Genomic DNA, 21,735 nt, shown 5'->3' on the forward strand with positions numbered 1-21,735 from the left:
AAACAGGAAGTGAGATTTCAAGTATTGTAGTGGCCTACTTTTTCCTGTCTGTGGTGTAGGCTCTTCCTGTCTGTGGTGTAGGCTCTTCCTGTCTGTGGTGTGGGCTCTTCCTGTCTGTGGTGTAGGCTCTTCCTGTCTGTGGTGTAGGCTCTTCCTGTCTGTGGTGTAGGCTCTTCCTGTCTGTGGTGTAGGCTCTTCCTGTCTGTGGTGTAGGCTCTTCCTGTCTGTGGTGTAGGCTCTTCCTGTCTGTGGTGTGGGCTCTTCCTGTCTGTGTGTGGTGCCCGTCCACTCTTCGTGGTGTTCGTAAGTGGTCCAGCAGCGAGGCAGCGAGGCAGCGAGGCAGCGAGGCAGACACAAACATCACTAACATGCAAATAAACACTGTACGCATGTGCGCATTCTAATACGCCGCATTTGATGTCCTGTAAATTATGCGCGCAACAGAGCAGGGTTACAGTCATTACCTAGTTAGCAACAATGAGATCAAAGGTTGCAGCTAATGATGATATTAGCATTAATTTATTTTTCACACACATGCTATCGTCTTTCAGCCGACGTCACACGGCATCACGCCCTACTGACAAACAATTGTTATTTATAGATACTCCTTTGTTCTTCTGCATAAAATGATCATCGCGATGCAAGGAGTCCTACTGTGTGCGTGTGTGTACACCTAGGAATAGCTCTGATTCACAGAATGACAGTGATTTGTTTGTTCTGCAGTAGCCTATGTTTAGTCATATTATGAGAAATACACTTTTTTCCTGGAGACCTTGAGTCATCAATCCCATTGTGTTTGTTTGTGTATGTTTGTTTGTGTGTTTACGTGTGTGTATGTCTTTGTTAGATCCAATTGAACAGACATAGCAATCGATTCTTACGGCAAAGGTCAGTGACTGTAGGCGGTAAAGCACGTGGGACTTTGATTAAAAATGTTGGGTCGTGGTAGAGTCAAACCGAGTCTTAACAGGCTCTTGTGTCTGGGTCCTGACTGGCCTGTTACCATGACTAGAAAACATATCTTTCTCTCATAGCCTGATGCCACTTCATCATAGTGGGGGGGGAAAATCAGTAACTTGCGACATTCGTTATTTTTTGTGTCTTGTAGCCTCGTGGACGTGCCGTGGGTTTTCTATTTGGCTTCTTGGCAGGTAACCTTGCAAAATGTTTCCAACCGCAATTGATCTGACCTGGTAAATATAGTTCTAATTTAAAAAATATATACTCTTTACAATCCCCCCCCCCCCCCCCCCACACACACACACACAGTCTCCACTGAAGAAGGAGGAGAGAAAGCTATTCATTAAAGTTATGGGCCTTGTTCTAAATGTTGATTGAAATTAATCTCATTCCTTCCCTCCTTCTTAATGGCATTGCTCCCTCCCTCCCTCCCTCCCTCCCTCCCTCCCTCCCTCCCTCCCTCCCTCCCTCCCTCCCTCCCTCCCTCCCTCCCTCCCTCCCTCCCTCCCTCCCTCCCTCCCTCCCTCGTTTCCTCCCTCGTTTCCTTCCTCGTTTCCTTCCTCGTTTCCTTCATCTCTTAAACTCACAATGCTGGATGAGGAAACGGTACAAGTCTCAAACTCTTTCCAATCAAATAAGGACAGCTTGGTTATTACACCGCGGGAAGGAAGCTGTGTGTACATCAGACAGCATGAAATGCCTCTATTATTTTCTGTCAAATCGCCGCCCGCCTACGCCACAGTCCACAGCGTTTTACCCTGCAGCTAACATCGCTCCCGCATCCTCTCCTGGGAGTTGGCGCGTGGTCGTAACCCAGTGCCACGCGCGCCCCCTGGAAAAAAGAAGAAGAAAAAAACACCCTGCCTCGCTCTCCGAGCCGGGCGCGCGCCTGAGTGTGATTGTGAGAGTGGGACTGAGAGTGAGCGCTGTTTGTGAGTGTGTCAGCGAACAGAGAGCGTGTCAGCAGCAGGGCTGTACAGCTGAAAATACCAGGGACAGGGACATCGTTATCCTCACCAACATGAGCTTTCCGACCACACCTGTTTTTCAGCGACGCTGACCACTATCAGTTCAAGGTAAGCGAGCCGTACAGGGAGTTACAGTTCAAGTGGTCAAATATGTGGACTTCCGAGTACGCTACAGATTAACATCTTATCATTTGTGTGAAAGACGTTTGGATGCGTTCATTGTTTTGAGTTCACCAATAGAAGACAGCCTTTAAAGTCCTACATTTTACAAGTTTGTTCTCCATTGATTGTCGGATCGATGGTTAAAGCCACGTTTTTCTTTTGTATTTACTACATAGTAAATTTGCTTTTGTGCAAAGTGACAGGTATATGGTGGTTGTCGTAAATGCTGCGTAAATATAGAAAATCCCAATGCTTGTAGCACGCACGGGTGAAGTTTTGTCCACCGCGTGCTTGAAATGTTAAAGATGCTGCAGTCCGAGGAGGCTCGTGCAGTGTGTCGGGTGGAGAAGCTGCTCCTTCTCCCAAGCAAAAGTTTTGTTATAATGTGTTTTTATATTCAGACGTTCAAAGCCTAGTCTTTGAATTTAACGTTGTGGAAATATTATTTATGATTTATCTTTTTGTTGTTGTGATGAATTGCTTGTTGGCATGTGAATGCAACCGTTGGGATAGGCGTCTGAGCGGACGCGGCGATGGACATAGATTGCCTTACAAGACAATATGCTTTCGTTATAACTCTGTCATTGTGATATTGTAGTCTTCCATTCTTTTGAAAGCTAGTCTCCGGTGGGGCGCAGGGAGCAGATCACAGGTTCAGTTGATCACCGAACACCAGAGATCGTACGTTGCGTAAGGTTTCACATAAAGGCTATAACACGCTCTCTTCCTCTGCGTTCCTCAAGCATTTAGAATGTGGGTTATGATAGTTTCCGGTGTCACAAAGTGAGGTTCCAGAAAACGGATCTGTTGTGGCGCCGACGTTATGATGATGAGAGCGGGATTCTCTTTCAGCTGCTGTGCTGTGGGGGTTTCCTCGTGTTGACAGTTTTCTGCGGTTTGGGCTTCCCTATGCTTGGCATCCCTCCATTGCTCCATCCCTCCTCCTTTCCCCATCCCTCATTCCCTCCTCATCCCCCTGGACCACCGATGCAAAGGCAATTCCCTTCTTCACAGCTCATCCGGTATAGCCGTTGGTGCACGCGCTGGCTACAGGCTTGGTGTTTGATTACCTAGCTTCTCAGAGGCCTGGCGCTTTCATGCTCTCCTATTTGAATGCTCTGTGAATACACTGCAAACTGTGCTTTCTAATAGCCATAGAACATCAAGGGTGTAGGGATTTAATTATTTTATGGATACATTCTGCTTAAGATAGATTTCAAAGCCTTAATTCTCCTTCCAACCCCCCACTCATCTCATTATCTCTCTCTCGCTCTCCTTCCTCTTTCTCTCACTCCTTTCTTCTCTTCCTTTTCCTTTTCCCGCATACCCCTTTCTCTCTATCCCCTTTCTTCTCTATCCTCCTACCTCCTCTCTCCCCCCTCCTCACCCTCCCACTCTCTTCCTCTTTCCTATTTCCCCCTCCCTTCTCAGTGTTTCTCTCTCTCACTCCACCTCCTCCCCCACCCTCCCACTCTCTGTTCCTCTCTTATTTGACCCTTTTTCTCCTTCCTTCCTCCCTCCCTCCTCTCTCTCTCTCTCTCTCTCTCTCTCTCTCTCTCTCTCTCTCTCTCTCTCTCTCTCTCTCTCTGAGAGGCTGTGTGGAGCTCTGAGGGTAGCACGGCTCTCTCCTGATGCCTCTCACACACAGATTTTGCCAAGTTTAATTACGCCAATAATCTGCTTGATTGGTGAACACCAATTTGGTCCCCTGCTTCTGGAGCAGAGGGAGGAGCGCGCTGGAGAGACAGGAAGCGTGAGGTGATGACGGGATGTGGTCTGGTCTCCTGGTTTTGTCTGCAGGGTGTGATTGTCTGCATGGTGTGATGTTTGAGAAGTGTGTGTGTTCGTTTGTGTGTGTGTGCGTGTGTAAGAACATAACAGCAGTGTCACTGTGTGGTTTTTACTGTGGAGATTCCCTACCTAGTTACTGAGTATCACTGCTCCTCTCTCGCTCTCTCTCTCTTTCTCTCCCTCTTGCTCTCTCGCTCTCTCTCTTTCTTACGCTCTGTCTCTCTCTCTCTCTTGCTCGCTCTCGCTCTTTCTCTCTCTCTCTCTCTCTCTCTCTCTCTCTCTCTCTCTCTCTCTTCACCACTTACCACATCTCATGTCATGTTCTTTCTGGCAGGACTCCCATTAATATGTATGAGGATTAAAATGTCATATTTGAGTTTCTCCAGAACACAGGCATGCTCTCAGTGTGTGCGTGTTAGAGAGAGGGAGTCTCCGAATAGCAGTCCAGAATGCATGTAGATGATGATGATGATGATGATGATGATGATGATGATGATGATGGTTTTTACCACTACAATCTCTCTGGGATTCTGTCGGTGGTCATGACATCATGACTGATATCAATATTCCCCACAGCCCCCTCCCCTCTTTGAAAAACGTATTACTTATTTACTTGAAATAAATCCACATTTTCCTTGTGTTGCAAGCTGAGGAATGGGGGTGGATGGGAGTTGGTGACTGTGATGTTGTGATGAAACGCCTTGTGATTCTGCAGCAAACCAGTTTCCCCTCCGGGCACAAATAACGTGTCTATCTATCAATCTAATGAGTCTGCGCCTCAGATCGACATGGGGCTCAGTTTAGATGTGTGGGCCTGCCTGGAGAGCCAGCCCAGAAGCACAGATCAGATGAGTCTTGGTTAGAGGAGTCCTGCATCTCTCAGGTGCTTCTCGTGGTCCCAAATGGAAAGCAACTCGGATGTGTACAAACTCTCTAAACAACATTAAGATGTATCCAATGCGTGATCCCTCTTGGCCTACCAGGTCTCTCGCTTCCATGAGAGCCACAGATCCTGCTGTGATTGGACGTCAGTCGCCACGGACACACCACCAGCACCCAACTGCTCCCGCCCACACACTGTCATTGGCCGGACTCCAGGCACTGTGCCGCCAGCTGTCCCCCTATTGGCTGACTGGGCTGCCATCCAGACTTGTGTGTCATTACACACTTCCTTCTTAATTATGGCAATTATGTCCATCTCTCTTTACTCCTGTTGTCCTCGGTTCATCTCTCTCTCCATTTCTTCTTCTTTCTACCATATCCACCCCTCTTTTTCTTTTTCTTACCTTCCATTTTTCATCTCCCTCTGCCTCCTCCTCTCCCTCTGTCCCCCCTTCTCTCTCCCTCTCCATCTCTCTCTCCCCCTTCTCTCTCTCTCTCTCTCTCTCTCTCTCTCTCTCTCTCTCTCTCTCTCTCTCTCGCTCTCTCTCTCTCTCCATCTCTCTCTCTCCCCCTCTTCCTCTCTCTCCATTTCATCTTATCCTCAGGCTCCATCTGATCTCTATCAGTCTCAGTTTAATGAGATTTAGGGTCTTCCCAGCAAAGTCACACCAGTGACCCTTGACCCCCACACACACACTGTTCATTTTTAAACCGATATATGTGGGTGGTACGTAACAAACAAGCTCAGTCTTTTCTCGCCTCTCTCTCCGCTCACTCTCCTCTCCTCTCTCTCCCCTATTTCTCTCTCCTATAACCATCTCACTCTTTCACACTCCCTCTTTCTCTCTCGCTCACACACACACACAGCTTAGTGTTTTCATGCTGCTTTTTGACTCTCTCTCTAAGCTGTTTTAAGAAGATTACAAGCCAGCTCATCTGTGTGTTGTGGATGAGTCCCTCCTGATGGCAACACTCTGCTCCAATCAAGTGTTAGGCAACACACACCAGGGGCCTCTTGTAGAAAGGGTTGCGCAGCTTTCATACTAGAAGATGGCGTACGGCCAAAACTCGAAAAGTACCAAAGCACAGAAATATTCACGTGTATATAACCGGTCATACACAAGGTCCTGCGCACCTTTCCTTTATAAATCACAATCAACGTGAGATTGACCGCACGTGAACGAGCCACTGACCCCGCCTTGCCTCCTCCCATAAATGAATATGCAGATGGACTATAAAAGCGCTCCTGAGATAATTTCTTTGTCTGAATTACCGCATTTCTTCGAATAAACGCCGCCCTCGAATAAACGCTGCACCAACAATGAACGTTAATTAATATATGCCGCAGCGTTTATTCAAAGAAATGTGGTGACTGTGAGATCGAGGTTCTGACAGAACAGACAACGCTAGTTAGTCGTCAGCTGTGCTCCCCTTCACCTCCTCGGGCTGGGCGCTGACACAGTGGGAGGAGCTGAGGATGACAGTCTGCCAACACACTGAAGTGGAGACCATTACTGAGGATGGGTGTGTGTGTGTGTGTGTGCGGTGTGTGTGCGGTGTGCCATTTCTGAGAGTTGAAGTGGCCTGTTATAGGGGTCACTCTAGGGCAAGGCAGACGTACACACACACACACACACACACACACAGTGGCTGTTTGGGTGCTGAGAGGTGGGATATTCTCCGGGTTAGCTGGAGGCTAGACTGAGCTAGTCTAGCTTTGTTAACAGGAGCCAGTGCATCCAGCCATGACCTCCTGTTACACAGCATTATTCATCGAGAGAGACTGAGCACACACCCACACCTATACACTCACGCACGCATTCCTATACACACACACACCTATACACACACACACGTATACACGCACGCACACAGGAGGAGAAAGAGGAGTAGCAGGGGAGCAGAGGGTCCTGCCAGTCATGCTTGTGTCTCAGGGCCATTAGGAGAAGCCATTATCCACCACAGACCTCAGCCTGGTCGGGCCTGATCCCTCCTCCACTTGTCATGCTGCAGGAGGAGCCTCATCACTCTCCTAGCCTCCCAACCTCCCCTCCATCTCTGCTTACCTCCTCCATCCTCACTCCTTGCTCTTCACTAGCCAGTTTAACATCCATCTGTCCCTCCAGCTCTAGCCCCCTAACCTGGAAACAGAGAGATGAAGAGAAAGACAGGTGAGGAGAGATGGATGTTCTGTAGAGAGAGGAGAGGGGGAGAAAGGGAGAGGAGAGAGGGAGAGGAGCGAGAGAGGAGAGAGATTAAGAGGGAGAGTAGAGGAGAGGGGGAGAGAGCAACAGGAAAGAGAGAAAGAAAGAAGAGGAGAGAGAGAATAGGAGAAAAGGAGAAATGCAGTAGAGGGAGAGGTCTGTCTGTCTGTCAGAGGGAGAGAGAGAGAGAGATCGAGAGGGAAGGAGAAAGAGAGAGGAGAGAGGAAAGGAGAGAGAGAGAGGAGAGAGGAAAAGAGAGAGAGAGAGGAGCGAGATTGAGAGGGAGAGTAGAGGAGAGGGGGAGAGAGCAATAGGAAAGAAAGAAAGAAAGAAAGAAAGAAAGAAAGAAGGGCTGCTGTCTCCCTGATGGTGACAGTCGTGACTCTTATAGGAGAGATCAGCACATTCCCTCTCTCTCTCTCGTTCTTTCTCCAACTGTCATCCTGTTTCATTCTCTCTCTCTGTTTTCCCTCTCTTTCTTTCTATATGCTACATTTCCCACTCTCTCTCTCTCTCTCTCTCTCTCTCTCTCTCTCTCCCCCCACATCTAGGTGCACTGTCTGAAACCCTTTCAGACCCTGTTCCTAAGTCAGTCTGTCTCTGTGTGTGTGTGGTGTGTATATCTGCCTCTGTGTGTGTGTGTGTGTGTGTGTGTCAGAGCCAATGAAGAATGCAGGGGCTTGTGTTTGCATCAATGTTTGTCCTATCTGTCTCTTTCCCCAGCCACTCCCCAATCTCTCTCTCTCTGCGTCTATTTTGATTTATTTATTTCTGCATCTCTATCTCCCTGTTTCTCTTAGTTTCTCTCTATGTCTGTTGGTCTGTCTGTCTGTCTGTCTGTCTGCCTCTCTCTCTCTCTCTCTCTCTCTCTCTCTCTCTCTCTCTCGCTCTCTCTCTCTCTCTCTCTCTCTCTCTCTCTCTCTCTCTCTCTCTCTCTCTCTCTCTCTCTCTTATCTCTCTCTCTCTGTCCTTCTTTTTCCCTCCCTCTCTCAATCTCAATCTTCATTGTGTTTCTCTGGAGCACTGAAATCTGAGAGCTTTGTTTGAGCGTAGTTCTGCCTGACACCAAATGACACACACACACACTCTGAGCAAGGCTTTGCTTTAGTGCAAGGCAGAAAGCAGTAACTGCCGAGACAGAATCTGACATCATTACCCACAGGCCTCTCTGCTGTAGTCCTATCATGATAGTATCATGTAGTATTATGATTGACAGGATGAGGAGGCAGGGTCAAGGTATCACAAGCACGGGCCGCTATAGCTTAACTTCCTCTCTGAAATCACACTGAGCAAGTCTCAAGGTAGAAAGAATCAAAAACATTGTCAAACGCTCTCTCCCTCCCTCTGTCTCCCCCTCTCTCTCCCTTTCTCTCCCTCTATCTCCCTCTATCTCCGTCTCTCTCTCTCCCTCTCTCTCTCCCTCTCTCTCTCTCTCTCTCTCTCTCTCTCTCTCTCTCTCTCTCTCTCTCTCTTTCTCTCTCTCTCTCGCACACACACACTACCTGTCAATCTCAACTCTCTCTGTCAAAAAAAAATGCCCCCAAAAGATATATATACCGTGTATATATAGGCACACACAAACAATCGCACTTTCACCCCCCTTTTGCTGCATCTGTTTGAGTTCCAGGGAGACCAGGGGATTGGTTTGCCCTTGATCCAATAACAGGACAACTGTTCCAGCAGGCTGTTTTCTGTTTAGTTCCAAATGATTTAGCATAAAAACATTAGTCATCTACGGAGTTGCAACCTAAGTGAGAAGGGAACTCTAATTACCGTTATCTGAAGCTGTTCGTGTGCGTATAGACACACTGTTGAATTCAGCAAACAGGCTGGAGCCTTGTGAGTGGTTAAGATGATTGTGTGTATTTTGGAAACTACAGGAAAGGTCGAGATCATTACGTTAACTAACTTCTTGAGCGGAAAAGGAGAACACTTTAATCAAATTTAAATGTGTTAAATGAGAGCTTAATAGGCTACATTTACATTCTGTTAGTAGGCTACTTGAAATGCACAGATGTTGTATATGCGTGTACTTATTGTGTACAGTAGCTAGCCATAGCAGACTAGAGGTTAGCCTGTACAGTAGCTAGCCAGAGCAGACTAGAGGTTAGCCTGTACAGTAACTAGCATCAGCAGACTAGAGGTTAGCCTGTACAGTAGCTAGCCGGAGCAGACTAGAGGTTAGCCTGTACAGTAGCTAGCCATAGCAGACTAGAGGTTAGCCTGTACAGTAGCTAGCATCAGCAGACTAGAGGTTAGCCTGTACAGTAGCTAGCCGGAGCAGACTAGAGGTTAGCCTGTACAGTAGCTAGCCGGAGCAGACTAGAGGTTAGCCTGTACAGTAGCTAGCCTTAGCAGACTAGAGGTTAGCCTCTACAGTAGCTAGTATCAGCAGACTTAAGGTTGCTGTCACAATCATTCTGCTGATGGCTCAAGCACCTCGGACCACACATGAATCATCTTGTGTGGAGAAACAGGAATGGGTATTTCATTGATTCATTCATTCAATATTTTATGAGTTCATACTTTCATTCATCGATCTATCCATCCATCCACTTCATTAGCACATTATTAAGCAGAATGTGTTGTGTCATCACATCCTCTGGGCTGGCAAATCATGTGCCAAGAATGTGTGGTGCTGAGTAAAACGATTCAATGCTCTGCTTCACTGCGCTGCTTTCTCTATGCTCTCCCTCCCTATGCACTCCCTCCCCCCTCTTTCTACTCTCTCTCTCTCTCTCTCTCTCTCTCTCTCTCTCTCTCTCTCCTCTCCTCTCTCTCCCCCTCTCCTCTCCAGACACTCTCACTGACAGTTTTCATTACCTCCAGAACATCATGGCGTGAGACTAAGAATCTATTAATTGTATTAACCTATCTCTGCATAGAGGGAGGGAGAGTGACACAGAGAGAGAGAGAGAGTTAGTCTTAGAAAATAAAAGTAATGACTTTTTCTTTTCCTCTTCTCTCCCCAAACTGTTGAACTGCAAAGAGGTCAGATATTTGTCCCCTCTTTCCCTCTTGTTCAGTAAATCCCTCTTTCCTTTCTGCTGATGGTATACATGTCTGTTGGCTGGCTAAGCCCTGCATCATCAGCCCTAAACCATCTGTAAGAAATGAGAAAGGAATGGATGGAGGGAAGAAGGTAGAGAGAGGGAGGGAGAGAGAGTGAGAGAGAGAGGGATAGAGAGAGGGAGGTAGAGAGGGAAGGGAAAGAGAGAGACGGGTGCAGCAGCAATGGTGGACTGGGAGACCTAGAGGAGGACTGGGAGACAGAGAGGAGGACTGGGAGACAGAGAGGAGGACTGGGAGACAGAGAGGAGGACTGGGAGACAGAGAGGAGGACTGGGGGACAGAGAGGAGGACTGGGAGACAGAGAGGAGGACTGGGAGACAGAGAGGAGGACTGGGAGACAGAGAGGAGGACTGGGAGACAGAGAGGAGGACTGGGAGACAGAGAGGAGGACTGGGAGACAGAGAGGAGGACTGGGGGACAGAGAGGAGGACTGGGAGACAGAGAGGAGGACAGGGAGACAGAGGAGGACTGGGAGACAGAGAGGAGGACTGGGAGACAGAGAGGAGGACTGGGAGACAGAGAGGAGGACTGGGAGACAGAGAGGAGGACTGGGGGACAGAGAGGAGGACTGGGGGACAGAGAGGAGGACTGGGGGACAGAGAGGAGGACTGGGAGACAGAGAGGAGGAGTGGGGGACAGAGAGGAGGACTGGGAGACAGAGAGGAGGACTGGGAGACAGAGAGGAGGACTGGGAGACAGAGAGGAGGACTGGGGGACAGAGAGGAGGACTGGGGGACAGAGAGGAGGACTGGGGGACAGAGAGGAGGACTGGGAGACAGAGAGGAGGACTGGGGGACAGAGAGGAGGACTGGGAGACAGAGAGGAGGACTGGGAGACAGAGAGGAGGACTGGGAGACAGAGAGGAGGACTGGGAGACAGAGAGGAGGACTGGGGGACAGAGAGGAGGACTGGGAGACAGAGAGGAGGACTGGGAGACAGAGAGGAGGACTGGGAGACAGAGAGGAGGACTGGGGGACAGAGAGGAGGACTGGGGGACAGAGAGGAGGACTGGGAGACAGAGAGGAGGACTGGGGGACAGAGAGGAGGACTGGGAGACAGAGAGGAGGACTGGGAGACAGAGAGGAGGACTGGGAGACAGAGAGGAGGACTGGGAGACAGAGAGGAGGACTGGGAGACAGAGAGGAGGACTGGGGGACAGAGAGGAGGACTGGGAGACAGAGAGGAGGACAGGGAGACAGAGAGGAGGACTGGGAGACAGAGAGGAGGACAGGGAGACAGAGAGGAGGACTGGGAGACAGAGAGGAGGACTGGGGGACGGAGGGCTCAAACCCCAGCAGGGAAGATGTAGGATCGAAGGCCCCCAACAGAGATAATGAAGAACTGTGTTCTATCTTTGCATTCTAGATGATCTCACGGCTGGAATAAATATCACACTGTCTATAATCTCACACCCTCCAGGGGGTCGTGTCTCTGTCGGGAGGGAGGGAAGGAAGGCCAAACGGGAGAGGAGGGAGGAGGGGGACAGGGAGGTAGTAGGGGGAGGGATGGATGGGAGGAAGAGAGACAGAATGAGGGAGGAGGAGAGAATGAGAGAGACACTGATGATGGCCCTTCTACTCTGCTAGCTGCTTTAGCTGCTTCTGCTCTGCTAGCTGCTTTAGCTGCTTCTGCTCTGCAAGCCTGCGGTTCTTCGCAGACTTAATAAACAACTTGTTTGATTAGGCCAACATTCAGCATGGAGATACAGAGATTCATCTGTTTGTTATGAATGTTTACCAAATATCTCTACTTTGTTTGTTGGTGTCTGCCTATCTGTCTGTTTGTCTGTCTGTCTGGGTTGATTGTTTTGGGTTTATATAACCCCTCAGCTGTTTGTATTCTAAATGTTTACACAGTCGATAAAGTTGAATAGCTTTCCCCTCGCTTCATGTCCTGTAAATTGAAATGCCAGCATCCTAGCTCGTAAAAACATGTAAAACCTTCAGACACGCTCATGAAGCGGCTCTCAAGTTAGGACAACGCAGTCTCCCCCTCCCCTCCCCTCCCCTCCCCTCCCCTCCCCTCCCCTCCCCTCCCCTCCCCTCCCCTCCCCTCCCCTCCCCTCCCCTCCCCTCCCCTCCCCTCCCCTCCCCTCGCCTCGCCTCGCCTCGCCTCGCCTCGCCTCGCCTCGCCTCTCCCATCCCCTCGCCCCTTCCCTCGCCTCCCATCCCCTCCCATCCCCTCGCCCCTCCCCTCCCCTCCCCTCCCCTCCCCTCCCCTCCCCTCCCCTCGCCTCGCCTCGCCTCGCCTCGCCCCTCCCCTCCCCTCCCCTCCCCTCCCCTCGCCTCGCCTCGCCTCGCCTCTCCCATTCCCTCCCATCCCCTCGCCCCTTCCCTCGCCTCCCCTCCCATCCCCTCGCCTCTCCTCTCCTCTCCCCTCCCATCCCCTCCTCACCTGGGACCATATGCTGTGTCTCAGGTAGTAAATACTATATTTATCTGCCCCCCCAGATCCCCCGCCTGCTTCATCCCCGGTCCTCTGATCTCCTTACACCCTCGCGCTGCACCTGTCCCAGGAATAGAGCCTCTAACAGACACAGCACTGTGATGTGGCTCTGGCTGTCTGATCCTTCCGCATCACAAAGTAGTCCACACGCTGTGTTTCGCTATAAACAGAAGACATCTTGACAGTGAACTATAATTATTAGAATCATCTGAGGAGGAGGAAGCAGATGCTGAGGACTGTTGTGCCCCCCCCCAAACACCTCCCCCCATAAACATCTCCTCTCCAGCAGCTGGTAGCTGTACAGTATATCACAGCTTGCGCTGAGTTGCAATATAGTTGAATTTGTCGCTAAAGCTTCATATTCTGACACAGTAGCAAGTTTTGTTCTGTCTTTGGGATGGATGGATGAAGAGAGGCACAGATAAAGGAATGAAGAGAGGCACAGATAAAGGAATGAAGAGATTGAAATCTGTCCATCTGTTTATTTCTGTTTATCTCTACATGCCTTTATCCCTATCTATATGTCACTATCTCTATATATAGCTATCTCTATCTTCATTTATCTCCAAATATCTATAGCTAGCTATCTTTATTGATCTCTATTGTCTATTTGTATATATCTATATTTATATATCTATATTTATGTCAATAGATATCTACACATATGTAAATCTATATATTTATAGATGTGTACGTAGATGAAGAAGGGGTGGAGAAAGTGATGAGGGACAGACAGACAGAGGGGAAAGAGAGAGAGATTGAAAGATGTACAGTATTGAGTGATGGAGTATAAGGGAGGGGGGATGGAGGGGGGGATGATGGGGGGGGTAGAGGGATATTGGCAAGGATGGGGGAGGAGGGAAATGAGGAAGGAGAGGGGAGGAGGGATGGAAAGAGCGAGGCAAGGAGGAGGGAGAGAGTGAGGGAGATTGGGAAGGAGGGAGTTATGGAGGGATGGATGGAGAGAATCCTATTTACAGTTGTCACACAATTACTGCCTCATGGTGCGAGACATTAATAATGCAGCCCAACCAGGAGGACGAGATGAATTAGCAGCAAAACACCATAAATCTCCCCCCCCTCTCCTCATCCTCCCGTCACTTCCCCTGGGTTTATTTACCACTGTATTCCTCGCCTCTCTCTCCCTTTATCTCTCTGGCTATCCATCTCTTGTTCTCAGTAGAGGAGACATGTTCTGTATGTTAGTTTCACTCCAAGCTGCTGCTAGCCTCCCCACCTAACATGGGGATACACACACACACAGATAATGAACCTGCCGTCCAGCCTCCAGATCCACAGGTCAGCTCTGTAGCCCTCATTTTTCCATCCTGCGTGTGTGTGTGACATACGGAGGTGTTCGAAGGTGTTCCTTCTTTCCTGCTTCCTGTGTGGGAGTTAAGTGTCTGGAGATGAGCTGTTCTCTGGCCCTAACCATCACAGTTTACTGAAGAGGTTTTCTCTCTCTCTCTCTCTCTCTCTCTCTCTCTCTCTCTCTCTCTCTCTCTCTCTCTGTCTCTCTCTCTCTCTCTTGTCTCTCTCTCTCTTGTCTCTCTTTTTCTGGCTGAACAATCCTGCATTGTAACAAACCTCCACCACAAACACACACACACTCTTGCAAACACATTCAGCCACACATTCACACACATCTCATTTCCATTTAAATGCAGTTGTTGGGTGAACATTGACACACCTGTGTGGAAAACAGCATAGAAATCAATAAAAGACACAATGTGACTGTGTCGATGTGTGTGTGTGTGTGTGTGTCGCAGTTTGATATTATCCAGTGTGTGTGTTAGTGTCAGTAAACAGCTCAGTTGTATAGGTTGCCAGTGCAATCCTATGATTGTGCTGTGCCTGTGTGTACAGTGTGTGTATTTCTCAGTGCTGGAGAGGAGACCCTAACAGCATATCAAACAGGCTGCTGGAGCCCAACAGAGTCTGACTGAAACCCACCCTCACTGACGAAGGTCCTCTGACAGGCTCTAAGATGTCAGTCTACTGTTGAACACGCACGCCTCACTCTGAGCTCCCAGGATGCATTGCGGTGCCAGGGTTGGGTTACACACACACGCACATGCGCAGATACACTTTCACACACACACACACACTCTCACTCACACACACACACACACACACACATGCTTGATTGCACAAACACCTGGTGTCCCCCCTCCTCTCTCCTTCTCAATCATTGAATCTCTTTTCTCTGCCTAGATAGAGAGAGAGAGAGTGAGTTAGAGAGAGAGAGTGTGTTTGTTGCCAGAGATTACATTGAATGTGGCTTGTTCTCTTTCAATCCATCTCTCTTAATCCCTCAACAGCATCTGAGAAGGTGAGGAGAGAAGGAAGTGAGGAGAGAAGGAGGTGAGGAGAGAAGGATGAGAGGAAGAGGACACGAGAGAGGAGGAGGGATCAGAGGAGGAGAGGAAGATGGTGTATTTCAAAGCACCTACGCATCCTCTTCTTCCTTATCTGTCTGTGGTCAATAATCAATAAAGTTCTTCTGTTTGAAGAGCAGGAAACTCAATATCTTATCATCTTGTCATTCAGAGAGAGTGAGTGAGAGATATGTTCTCTGGGGGTTTTACAATAAAGCCACAAAGAAACTTGTGTGTGTGTGTGTGTGTGTGTGTGAGAGAAGGATTTGTGTTTGTATGGGTGTGTGGGTGTGTGTATGAGAGAGTTTGTGCAGATGTGTGTGTGTCTGTGTGTGCGTGCAGGTGTGTGTGTGTGTGTGTTAGTCTAGTTCTAGTGTATTCCATGTGCTGTGGGCTGGAGCCTCCAGCAAAGGAGGAGACAGGGACATGTAGTTCAGAGAGACCTCACAGAGGAGAGAGGGAGAGGGAGAGGGAGGGGGAAAGGGAGGGGGAGAGGGAGGGGGAGAGGGAGGGGGAGAGGGAGAGGGAGGGGAAGGGGGAGAGGGGGAAGGGGAGGGGGAGGGGGGAGGGAGAGGGGGGGAGAGCTTAGTGGTTAGGGTTAGAGAGGGTTCTGTACTGATCTGAGAGGGAGAGCACGACTGATTATACTGTTATAGACCAGACATGGCATTTACCACACACACACACACGCACGCACACACACACTGAGGGCAGTCTCACCTAGCACCACCTAGAAAGGTCAGTCTGGCTAGGGTGTGACAACAAAGACTGTCTTTATCCTCCTCTCCTCGGATGAGGAGAGGAAGGGAAGGGATGGAGGGATGTGGGAAGGAGAGATGAGGGAGAGGAAGGAGAGTTGAGTTCTGGGGTGCTGATCTGAAACAGCAGCCTGCTGAGGAGGGAGGGAGAGGGGGGTGAGACATCGTGTGAGTAAACATTAAGACACTGCTACTGTGTCTGGGTGTGTGTGTGTGTGTCTGTGTGTGTGTGTCTGGGTGTGTGTGTGTCTGGGTGTGTGTGTGTGTGTGTCTGGGTGTGTGTGTGTGTGTGTGTCTGTGTGTGTGTGTCTGGGTGTGTGTGTGTGTCTGGGTGAGTGTGTGTGTTTGGGTGTGTGTGTGTCTGTGTGTGTGTTAAATATTCAGGTACTATCCAGCAGACCTCCCAGCATGGCCACAGGTGCTGCTAAGCGAGGGAGGGGGGGGGGGGTCTGTTACCAAGGGGAGTGACAATGGGCAGGGAGGGAGGTGGCCTTGCGTTGTTAGTTAATGAAGGTGTTTTATCCTGCGTGCGGGAGGGGGGGTGAGAGAGGGAGAGGGGAAGAGAGGGAGGGATGTGTCGAGACGAAAGCTCTGGGGTCTTAGTCACTGTAAACACCTACAGAGAGATGGATGGAGGGAGGGATGGTATTTTTTGTTTGTTGAATATTACCTTCACAAATGAGTTTGATTTAGTATTTACTAAGCAGTTCTAATACCCAGTGTGCAAACACATGTACATGTGTGTGAGTCACTCTGTGTGTTTACACACTGTGTGTGTGTGTGTGTATACTGTATATTTGTCTGTCTGTGTGTGTGTTCATGCGTTTGTGTAAGTGTGTGTGTGTTCTACTGTGACAGCTTGGTTCACAGCAGGTCAGGGTTTGTGATCCAGTTTGGCTCCAGGTTTTACCTGCGGAAATCACCCCCCCCCCCCCCCCACACACACACACACACACACTGACCAGGTGACAAACTGTTTCTGGTTCTCCATCACACTCTTTGATGTCATATCCTGTGAAGGTTGTGGGTTCAAGTCTCTCTGAAACCAGCTCCATCTGTCTCTGTTCACGTAGAGGTCTTAGTCCAGTTAGGACCTACAACAGGTGTTGTTGCATGGGAGATGTAGTCCAGTGAGCTATTAAAACAGCTGGATCATTGGTCTACTGGTGTACTCCGAGCCAAAACTCAGGGCCCATCTTACCACCCACCCAGCCAGCCTCCACCCCCCTCTCCACCCCACGCTGGCCCCCCACCCCCCTCTCCACCCCACGCTGGCCCCCCCTCCCCCTCTCCACCCCACGCTGGCCCCCCACCCCCCTCTCCACCCCACGCTGGCCCCCCACCCCCCTCTCCACCCCACGCTGGCCCCCCCTCCCCCTCTCCACCCCACGCTGGCCCCCCACCCCCCTCTCCACCCCACGCTGGCCCCCCACCCCCCTCTCCACCCCACGCTGGCCCCCCGCCCCCCTCTCCACCCCACGCTGGCCCCCCACCCCCCTCTCCACCCCACGCTGGCCCCCCACCCCCCTCTCCACCCCACGCTGGCCCCCCACCCCCCACCCCCCTATCCACCCCACGCTGGCCCCCCACCCCCCACCCACTCCAATCTCCATTTATATCACAGCCCTGAGACATGAGACTGAATGTACAGCTTTCATTACAATCAATCTGTGAAAACAACCAATTCCTTTCTGGAAATAAATAATTCAACTAACTAAATTAAAAGCGTGTGTGTGTGTGTGTGTGTGTGTGTGAGAGCTCAGGGCATGATGTGTGTGTTTAGTGTATGCATGTTGTGTGTGTGTGTGTGTGTGTGTGTGTGTGTGTGTGTGTGTGTAGGTTTTTCAAACATAGTGAGAAAATACCCAGTACCAGTCTGTCCTGTTTTACATGCAGCCCCAAGGGAGGGAGGGAGGGAGGGAGGGAGGGAGGGAGGGAGGGAGGGAGGGAGGGAGGGAGGGAGGGAGGGAGGGAGGGAGGGAGGGAGGGAGGGAGGGAGGGAGGGAGGGAGGGAGGGAGGGAGGGAGGGAGGGAGGGAGGGAGGGAGGAGAAGAGGAAGAGGAAGAGGAAGAGGAAGAGGAAGAGGAAGAGGAAGAGGAAGAGGAAGAGGAAGAGGAAGAGGAGGAGGAGGAGGAGGAGGAGGAGGAGGAGGAGGAGGAGGAGGAGGAGGAGGAGGAAGAGGAGGAAGAGGAGGAAGAGGAGGAATATGAGGAGGGGGGGAGGGAGGGATGGAGAGAAGAGGAGGAGAGGAGCGGAGGAGTAGGGAGAGGAATAGGAGGAATATGATGGAGGGAGGGATGGAGGAGAAGGGGAGGGAGGGAGAGGAGAGGAGTGAGAAGAGGAGGAAAGAGGTAGACCCAGCCCTCCATGGTAGAGTGGTTGTGTGCAGCTCTGCAGCAAAGCGGTCTGAACTTGAACTTCTGGAGTCTCTGCTGCAGACAGTAGACTAACCCTGACTCCTGGAGTCTCTGCTGCACAGGTGCTCTCTCTGCCTCTGAGACAGAGCTGTCATCACAGCCGTGAGTCATTACTGGAACCGGGCATCCATTACCATGTCAGTGCTGCACCCGCCCCCGTAACTCGGCGACAGGAAGGGGGAACAAGGGGGAGGGGCTTTTTGTTATGAAAGGTGTTTGTGTGTAGGTGTGTGTGTGTGTGTGGGTGAGATGGAAAGAGAGACAAGTGAAGTAGAGAACAGGTAGTCAGGTGGCTGAGCGGTTAGGGAATCCGGCTAGTAATCTGAAGGTTGCCAGTTCGATTCTTGGCCGTGCCAAATTACGTTCTGTCCTTGGGCAAGGCACTTCACCCTAATTGCCTCGGGGGTAATGTCCCTGTACTTACTGTAAGTCGCTCTGGATAAGAGCGTCTGCTAAATTACAAAAAAAATGACTGTTGTCCTCCCTCCCTCCCTTCCCTCCCTTCCCTCCCTCCCTCCCTCCCTACCTACCTACCTACCTACCTCCCTCCCTCCCTCCCTCCCTCCCTCCCTTTCTCATTTAAAAAGCGATGTTCCTCCCTCTGGCACTCTTTCTCCTCTTCTCCTTCATCTCTTCCTCTCCCTCTATTTCTCTCCCCCAGCGCACTCCTGTCTTCCTATGTCTCTTTCGGTCCCTCTTTTTTTTACCTCCTCTCGTCTCCTCACCTCTCGTCTCCTCATCTCTCGTCTCCTCACCTCTCGTCTCCTCACCTCTCGTCTCCTCACCTCTCGTCTCCTCACCTCTCGTCTCCTCACCTCTCGTCTCCTCACCTCTCGTCTCCTCAACTCTCCTTTCCTCTCTCCTCTCATTGATCTGTCTCACCTGGTATTCCTTTCACGCTCTCTCCGACATCCACCTTTAATGCAGTCAGAGATGGAGAGGGAGAGAGAGGGAGAGAGAGGTAGAGAGAGGGAGAGAGAGAGGGAGAGAGAGAGAGAGGGAGAGAGAGGGAGAGAGAGAGGGAGAGAGAGAGAGAGAGAGAGAGAGAGGGAGAGAGAGAGGGAGGGAGGGAGGGAGAGAGAGAGGGAGGGAGGGAGGTAGAGAGAGGGAGAGAGAGAGGGAGGGAGGTAGAGAGAGGGAGAGAGAGAGAGAGAGCGGGAGAGAGAGAGGGAGAGGGAGGGAGAGAGAGAGGGAGAGAGAGAGGGAGAGAGAGAGGGAGGGAGGGAGGGAGGTAGAGAGAGGGAGAGAGAGAGAGAGGGAGAGAGAGGGAGAGAGAGAGGGCGGGAGGTAGAGAGAGGGAGAGAGAGAGGGAGGGAGGTAGAGAGAGGGAGAGAGAGGGAGGGAGGTAGAGAGAGGGAGAGAGAGGGAGGGAGAGGGAGGGAGGTAGAGAGAGGGAGAGAGAGGGAGGGAGGTAGAGAGAGGGAGAGGGAGGGAGAGGGAGGGAGGTAGAGAGAGGGAGGTAGAGGGAGGGAGGTAGAGAGAGGGAGAGAGAGAGAGGGAGAGAGAGAGGAGAGAGAGAGAGGAGAGAGTGAATTGAAGAGTAAACAGAGAGTTACAGGGGGAGAGAGACAGAGAAAGAGAGAAGATAGAGTAGCAGAGTTAAATCAGTGTTGACAGACATGAAGAGAGAGACTGCGCGCAAAGCTTGGTGAAAGACATGGACTGAGATGAGATGAACTGGAATCAATATCACAAGTAGAAAGAATAAACAGAAAAAGCAATAATGGAATAAAATTAAGTCAGGCAGAGATGGAGAGAGAGGGGGCTGGAGAGAGAGAGGGCTGGAGAGAGAGAGGGATGGAGAGAGGGAGGGCTGGAGAGAGAGAGGGCTGGAGAGAGAGAGGGTTGGAGAGAGAGAGGGATGGAGAGAGAGAGGGCTGGAGAGAGGGCTGGAGAGAGGGATGGAGAGAGAGAGGGATGGAGAGAGAGAGGGATGGAGAGAGAGAGGGATGAAGAGAGAGAGGGATGGAGAGAGAGAGGGATGGAGAGAGAGAGGGCTGGAGAGAGAGAGGGATGGAGAGAGAGAGGGCTGGAGAGAGAGAGGGCTGGAGAGAGAGAGGGATGGAGAGAGAGAGGGATGGAGAGAGAGAGGGCTGGAGAGAGAGAGGGATGGAGAGAGAGAGGGATGGAGAGAGAGAGGGCTGGAGAGAGGGCTGGAGAGAGAGAGGGCTGGAGAGAGAGAGGGCTGGAGAGAGAGAGGGATGGAGAGAGAGAGGGATGGAGAGAGAGAGGGCTGGAGAGAGAGAGGGATGGAGAGAGAGAGGGATGGAGAGAGGGATGGAGAGAGAGAGGGCTGGAGAGAGTGAGGGATGGATGTGAGGGCAGGATGAGAGGGTGAAGGATCTAGGAGGACTGGTCCCCAGCACCATAGAGAGCTGGATGAATCAATGAGACTCTGCAGGAATCAAACAGGCAGGAGAGGAGGGAGAAGGACTGGGAGAGGGAGTAACTGGAGATATAAAAATGGAGATTGCAGTTGCTTGGAATCTCCCCAGCAACAACCTCCCTCCCTCCCTCCCCCTCTCCCTCCCTCCCTCCCTCCCTCCCTCCCTCCCTCCCCCTCTCCCTCCCTCCCTCCCTCCCTCCCTCCCTCATATGTCCCCCAAACCCCCTCCCACAACCCTGCACCCCTGCCCCCCCGCCCTCCTGTTTATTTATGACGTAATAAAAGCATTGCGGCTGTGTAGGGTGGAAGGGCCAGCATGCAGGACTTACAGCACCAGACTACAGAGACTGTTCTCATCTTTATTAAATTACTTTGAGATGATCACATCTTCTCTCCTTCATTGGGTCATATTGGGGACCAGGAGGAGGTTGCACCAGGACACACAAACTACATCTGCCAAGACAGGAACATACACAGGTAGAACATCTGAACATTTCAACCTGAACTCTACAGCATGTGAATCAGAACTCCACTCCTTCCAAAGTCAAAATATAGTTTTGTGGTGTTGTGTGCGTGGTGTTGTGTGTGTGTGTGTGTGTGGATGTGTGTGTGTGGTGTTAAGCTGTGCGCTGAGGGGGATCATGGGGGGAAGGGGGGGTTAACACTGTTGACATTTAAACATCAGGATCACTTCACTGCTAATACTCATCAACTCCAAAACACCTACCTACCTCCCTCCCTACCTCCCTCCCTCCCTCCCTCCCTCCCTCCCTCCCTCCCTCCTTCCCTCCTTCCCTCTTGACACTGTCAGGGATAATGACATGATTATATAAGTATACTCTGGCATCTTTTCATGCCTGCGTCTGACAGCAGAGCTGCCACTGTCATGATGGAACACGGTGCTAGCCAATCAGATTAGCCCACGCCGTCCAACAAGATATGCTCAAGATGTGTGACTATAGAACTGTAATCTCCCCTGAAGTGAACTCAAGACTGTACAGCAGGACCAGCAGCCACTTGATAACACTGATCACATTTCTCTCAGAGTTCCTGTGTTTTTTGGCTCCAGCAGTTTGATTTGTCGTTCCAGGTGTGAAAGTCTTAACTGTTTCCCCCATTGTGACTCATTCTAGAGTGTTCTTAATCGAATCACACCAACAGGAGACATCAGGACACAAACAACAAATAGCTAATGTCCTTGGTTTCCCTGGTAACGGTTAACCAGGATGATTGGAACATGTCTCAGAATCTGATTATCTGCGGATGTGGGGGAGGGAGGGGGAGTGGGGGAGAAGGGGGGAGGGAGGGGGGG

At 50.8% G+C, this 21,735-nt stretch overlaps 1 long non-coding RNA gene across 1 annotated transcript; it reads left to right on the forward strand.

The window, feature by feature from the left end:
* The first annotated feature begins 1,839 nt into the window (after positions 1-1,839).
* Positions 1,840-15,011, forward strand: LOC146257907 (uncharacterized). Its single transcript, XR_014729861.1, has 2 exons — positions 1,840-2,036; positions 14,806-15,011. It is a non-coding gene; the product is annotated as an uncharacterized LOC146257907 (long non-coding RNA).
* Positions 15,012-21,735: the final 6,724 nt, after the last annotated feature.

This window comes from Hypomesus nipponensis, chromosome 15 (assembly GCF_054491055.1).
Source record: "Hypomesus nipponensis isolate SF chromosome 15, ASM5449105v1, whole genome shotgun sequence".
Lineage (NCBI taxonomy): Eukaryota > Metazoa > Chordata > Actinopteri > Osmeriformes > Osmeridae > Hypomesus > Hypomesus nipponensis.